Here is a 6,618-nt window from a genome sequence, read left to right as displayed (position 1 = left end):
CTATTACTGGAGGATCCTTCTGACAAAGAGTGATTGCCTATAGTGGTGAACTTCTTTAAGAGCAATTTGATAAAATATATCATTATGCAACATTGAAATAAAGGCATCAGGGAGTCCTAATAAACACATTATATACTGTAATGCTATACTATTATCAGTGTAATATAGACATTGATTACACGTTATTAAAAATTAAGAATATCACAAAGATACCGTTCTGTCTTCTATTGTATTTTGGGTTACAGCTTAGACCTAACATATTTTCTTCTTATTCTAAAACTCTTAAAATAAACTAGATCCCAAGATAAGTTTACTTTTGAATGCTTATATACAGTAAAAGGCTTGAATCAACCACCAGAATAACAGGAGCAGTAACTGCTAAAGGGCTATGAGGTCCATCTCAACGGTAAAAAGAAGCAACAAGGTTAAAGCGACTGTTTACCTTTTCACATGCTGTCATTTTTGGGTCCAGCATTCTGTGTACATTATTTTCTTAATACTGTATATCGGGGGTACTCAACTGGTGGACTGCGGTCCAGATCCGGTCCGTTGCCACCAGTCATCCGGACCGCCCGCTGGATCTCCCCTTATTCATTTGTAGCGGTGTCTTTAACACAGATGTGTTTTAATGAGTGGTGTGGCTGATGTGCGGGAGGAAGAAAAATGACCTCACACTTACAAACAAGGAACTATGGGATTTGGAGTTTAAGAGAACGAATTGGAACAGGAAATAGCCAGTGATTTTTCAACATAGCCATTTAACCCCAAGACAAGCACGGATCCTTCCTGAGCATGTCCAGTACTGTCTGGCGGGTACATACTAAAATCACTTTATGGTGGATAACCCCTTTAATACCTTCACAACAGCATAAATTGGAGCAGATGCAATAAAAAGCCAACTTACCTGGAAGACTAAAAAATGACAGTGATTTCCTTTTTCAACTTTATGCTGTATTACTAAATCATAAATAAACAGATCTTGAGAGGAGCATGGGAGAACTCGCCTTTAATTTTGACAGAGAGAAAATACAGATTTATTCACATTTTTGATAATAATACAGTTACACCCTGTACTAAGCAAGATAACAGCTGTGGGGGACCTGCTGCACTCAGGGTCAGTCTTTTCACTTAAGAATTCATCATAACAACAACATGTATTAGACTCATTGGATTTACCTGAACTTTATGACTCTCCAGAGCAGGAGGTTTGCTGTGAGGATTCACTCCTGCTCTGGACAGTTCCTGACACAGACAGAGATGGCAGCAGAGAGCACTGTGGTCAAACTGTAAAGAACCACACAACTTCCTCTATTGCATACAGCAGCTGATAAGTAGTAGAAGGCTTAAGACTAGAAGTAATCTACAAATCTGTATAACTTTCTGGCACCAGTTGATTTGAAAATAATTGTTTTCCATCAAAGTACCCCTTTAAAGGGGTTCAGATGACATTTTTGAAAGAAGGCTGCTGGGACACAGACACACAGCATAGCATAACTATAATGTTGTTCGCACTCTTGTGCACTTCATACTGTGCTCCCCCACAACTCAGCCTCTTCCCCTGACCAAAGGATAGAGGATAACATGCTTAATCTCTAGGCTCACACCGCGGCATTCTAAACAGGGAAACTTGAAGCTTCTGTGTTCGTGATGCCAAGCCACCCTCCCTCCATTTATGTCTATGGAAGGGGGCGTGACGGCTAGTATATAGCCGTCACACCTCCTCCCATAGACATAAATTGAGGGGGTGGGACGGCTGTGGTCGCCAGTAATTTGGCAAGTTTTTTTCGTGCACCAGATGACTGGGGTGCCATGCCGGAGACCGTGTGGGGTCCCAGCGTTCGGACCCCAACGATTAGACATCTTATGCCCTATGCTTTGAAAAGGAATACCCCTTTAACCCAAGGTAACCAGCTATAAACATCACATTTTGGGCCATTAAGAGGTGAGAGGTAATGTGGGAAATGTAATCACTATATATCACCAGAAAACCCCTTTATGTGTCTGTGTGGCTCAAAAAATGCCCCTATACCTCTGCCTGATACCTGTTTATGTTGCATTCACTACCTGCCATGATTCCTTCCTGAGGGACCAGAGTTACCCAATCAAAAGCCTTTTTTGGTGCCAGTGGGGAAGACATGCGGGAAATTAAGTGTTGGCAAATCTGGCACTCTTGTGCTTAGTCCGTGAAAAATTTTGGTTTGTGGCATTTAGTTTTAGTGGTGGATTATAGCTCTCTGTTCACCCCCAAGAACTGTGTACTCTATGGCAGACGTCCCAGACCAAGTCCTCAAGACTCACTAACAGTCCAAGATTAGATTTTTTTCCTGTTTTATTAACTAAAAAAAACTGAATGTTGGTGGGCCTTGAGGACTGATCTTCAGAACGTTGCTGAATTCTTAACGTTGCTTTGTTTGGAAATCTCATTGAAAGAGAATTGAACGGTGTGGCTCCATTCACTCAACGGCAATTGACCTCTGTTCTTATGATCAGTTCAGATCCCAGTGATCGAACCCTCACTGATCAGATAGTAATCTCCAATCCTTTGAATAATGGATAACTATTAAAGTAAGGAAAACCTTTTTATATCCAAACCATCCTTGTGATGTAGAAGAACAAGAAAAGAGAACTTTGAATTGGATCAATCATACCAATAATGCGCCAGTTGTAATAATCTTATGTCAGTGAGTTCCTTCACTGAAAGCCATAATGCCCTAAAGGGTTAAAATACCTCTCCCCCTTTTGCTGGTAGTGCTGGTAACAATAATTTCCTCAATGCAATACAATACACAATGGATCTAAATGGAATTCTTAACCCCTTAAAGAGAGTCTGAAACCCTGTTCACCCGCACTGAACCAAATGTTCTGAGTTATAGTGGGGATAAACAGCTTTAAAAAGAGTGTGTACCGCGGGTGAGCGCACAGGGGGCAGAGAACTCCCCCGTGGCATTCATTAGCATATTAATGAGAGGGGCAGCGTGGCTGGAGAATATGGAGGAGGCAGGGAAGCTTGGTGAGCGGGCTCTCTGCCTCCGTTGCGCGCTGGAGCACAATGCAGCAGGAAGATTACAGTGTCATAACTCAGGAAATACTCCACTCAGCACTTTAACCTAGTACATTGGGTTTAGTGTGGGTGAGTAGGGTGTCTGATTCTCTTAAAAGTCACAGCCCATTTTGGCCTTGAGGATACAGGAGATTTTCATTTTTGAGTTTTAATTTTTTCCTCCTCTTTTAGTTTTTCATCCACAGACCCATATGAGGGCTTATTTTTTGTGCATTCAATTGTAGTTTGTAATTTTACCATAAAATGTACAACGCAAAAAAATAAAAAAAATACAATATATATATATATATATATATATATATTTGTGGTGGGACATTTTTCTTTGGTATGCCACTTTTGGGAGGTTCTCTTTTTACACAGTGCACTTTATGATGAAACTGAAATATAATTTTTATCCTGTGGGTCAATACAATTAACATGATACCCATGTTTGCATGCTTTACTCTTATTGTACTACTTAAAAAAAAAATGTATTAAAGCTTTTTTTAACAAAATGAATTTGTTTATAATTGTCCGATTCTGACCCCTATAATTTTCTTATTTTTCTCATATACTGGGCTGTGTTGGGGCTCATTTTTGTGTATATGTGACTTTCTGATCACTTTTTATTCAATTTATTGTGGGATTTGATGTGACTGAAAATCCAAAATCTTGGATTTGGTATTTTTTTTAACATTTTTACATTACCATCCAGGATTATTAACATTAAATGTAATAGTTCCACACATGTTGACACCAAATATGTTTATTGTTTGTAAGCTTTGAGGCTTAGCAGTGAGCCACCAATCAGAGCTTATCTTTCATTTAACCCCTTTTGGGCCTTAAAGGGGTACTCCACGGCCGTCATGCCCCCTCCCATAGACTTGAATTGAGGGGACGGGGCGTGACGTCACAGGGGGGCGGAGTCGTGACCTCGCGGACTTCCGTTCCCATGGCCGGGACCCAGACCCGCAGGACCCCCGCGATCAGACATGGGATAAGATGTCAAGGGGTGGAGTACCCCTTTAAGGGCAATTTTATTTTTACCTTTTTGTTTTTTCCTCCTCGCCTTCAAAAAATCATATTTTCGTCCACAGACTAGTATGATGGCTTGTTTATTGCACGACCAGTTGTCTGTTGTAATGCCATCACTCACTTTACTATAAAATGTATGGCGCAACCAAAAAAATACTATTTGTGTGGGGAAATTAAAAAGAAAACCGGAATTTTGCTAATTTTGGAAGGTTTCACACCGTACAATTTACGGTAAAAATGACATGTGTTCTTTATTCTTTGGGTCAATACAATTAAAATGATACCCATAATAACATAGTTTTCTATTACTGTTGCGCTTAAAAAAAATCGCAAACTTTTTAACCAAATTAGTACATTTAAAATCCCCCTATTTTGAAGACCTATAACTTTTTCAATTTTCCGTATAAGCAGCAGTATAGGGCTAATTTTTTTGCCATGATCTGTACTTTTTATAGATACCATATTTGTTTATATAAAACTTTTAATACATTTTTTAAAATTTTTTTTAGAATAAAAGCAGCTATTTTGGATTTTTTTTTTTTCGTTCACGTCATTCACGGTACGGTATCATTAACATTTTATTTTAATAGTGCGGATATTTATGCACGGGCTGATACCAAATATGTGTATAAAATATATTGTTTACACTTTTTGGGGGTGAAATAGGGAAAATGGGACAATTTCAATTTTTATTGGGGGATTTCATTCGATTGATAATACTGTTCAGTGCTATGCATAGGACATAGCACTGATCAGTATTATCGGTCATCGGATCTGCCGCGCATGACCCGAGCATCGCTCCGATGCTCGCGGTTATGCATTGGACGTAAGTTAAGTACCAGCTCACTAGGACGTACATATAAGTCCGGCATTGTTAAGGGGTTAAAGTGGTAATACAGGATTAGGAAACCAAAGCTGATTAAAAAGAAGAAAAAAACTGTTCCACTCTTGTCCTCAGGTTGTGTGTGGTATCGCAGCTCAGTTCCAAAGACAGAACATGAGAATGGATATGGATATGAGGACAAGTTATGAGGTAGGGATTTGAGGGTGGGATATGAGGTCAGGATATGAGGATGGGATATGAGGACAGGATATTAGGACAAGATATGATCGCGAGATATCAGGATGGGATAGAAAGATGGGATATAAGGATGAAATATGAGGGTGGGACATGAGGTCAGGAGATGAGGATGAGAGATGAGGATGGGAGATAAAGGCAGAATTGAGGATGGGAGAGGAAGTTGGAATACGAGGTTGGCAAATGAGGTTGAGATATGATATCGGGAGATGAGGACGGGTGATGAGGACGGTATGAGCATGGGAAATGAGGACGGCAAATGATGTTGGGAGATGAGGATGGAATCTTCGGTCGATCTCAGGTTAAGATGTGATATCAGAAGATGAGATTGGGATATGGGGTCGGGAGATGAGGTCGGGATATGACAACAGGATATGAAGACGAGATATGAGGTTGGGATATTAGGTCGAAAGCATCATTGTTGGTTTTCCTCTCCCGCGAGGTTGAGGCAGGAAAACCAAGAAAATATCCATTACTTTTCTAAATAACATATACAGCAGGGGTACTCAACTATTTTTAGTGAGGATCCGCATCTGCCATCAGGTAAAGGTCCAAGCTGATTGCTAAGGCCTGGTTCAGTGCCTGATTGCTAAGGCCTGGTTCAGTGCCTGATTGCTAAGGCCTGGTTCAGTGCCATGAAGGAAAGAACAAACGAGCGACTGAAGTGTGGAGGATGTATGACCTGAATACTGCCACAAACTGTACCCCTAAATATAATACTGCCACACACTGTACCCTCTGAATATAATAATGCCACACACTGGGCCCCTGGTATATTACTGCCACACACTGTACCCTCTGAATATAATGCTGCCACACACTGTACCCCCTGAATATAATACTGCCACACACTGTGCCCCATAATATATAATGCTGCCACACACTGTGCCCCCTGAATATAATACTGCCACACACTGGGCCCCTGGTATATTACTGCAACACACTGTACCCCTGAATATTATACTGCCACACACTGTGCCCCCAGAATTAACTATGCCACTGTGACCACAGAATTAATGATGCCACTGTGCCCACAGAATTAAGGATGCCACTGTGCTCACAAAATTAATGATGCCACTCCCCAGACTTGCATTGAGGGGACGGGGCGTTTTGTCACACAGGGGCGGAGTCCTGACATCACGGACTTCCGTTCCAGTGGTCGCAACCGAGACCCTCCAGCGCTTCCGGACAAGAAACAGGTGGGTGCCGCATGCAACATTGCGGGGGTCCCCAGTGGCGGGATCCCCGCGGTCAGACATCTTATCCCCTATTTTTGGATAGGGGATAAGATGTCTAGGGTGGGAGTACCCCTTTAAAGGCCCAGGTATACAGCAAGCTCAATTCCCTTTTTTGTTGTATTTTATTTCTGCATTTTTTTTTTATCTGTAAGGTTATCGTAACAGCAACCTGAAAAAACTACGATTTATAGATTAATCATGTGTACAACCACCTAGAGGTGATAATC

At 41.1% G+C, this 6,618-nt stretch overlaps 1 long non-coding RNA gene across 1 annotated transcript in view; it reads right to left on the bottom strand.

Moving 5' to 3' along the window:
* LOC130367093 (uncharacterized) overlaps positions 1-6,618 on the bottom strand; it is a 53,464-nt gene that overhangs the window by 19,341 nt on the left and 27,505 nt on the right. The window contains exon 2 of the long non-coding RNA XR_008892072.1: positions 905-1,004. This is a non-coding gene — a long non-coding RNA (uncharacterized LOC130367093). The remainder of the gene's footprint in view (positions 1-904; positions 1,005-6,618) is intronic.

This window comes from Hyla sarda, chromosome 4, assembly GCF_029499605.1.
Source record: "Hyla sarda isolate aHylSar1 chromosome 4, aHylSar1.hap1, whole genome shotgun sequence".
Lineage (NCBI taxonomy): Eukaryota > Metazoa > Chordata > Amphibia > Anura > Hylidae > Hyla > Hyla sarda.
Note: the sequence above shows the minus strand (reverse complement) of the source record. Positions and strands in the feature narration are given on the sequence as shown.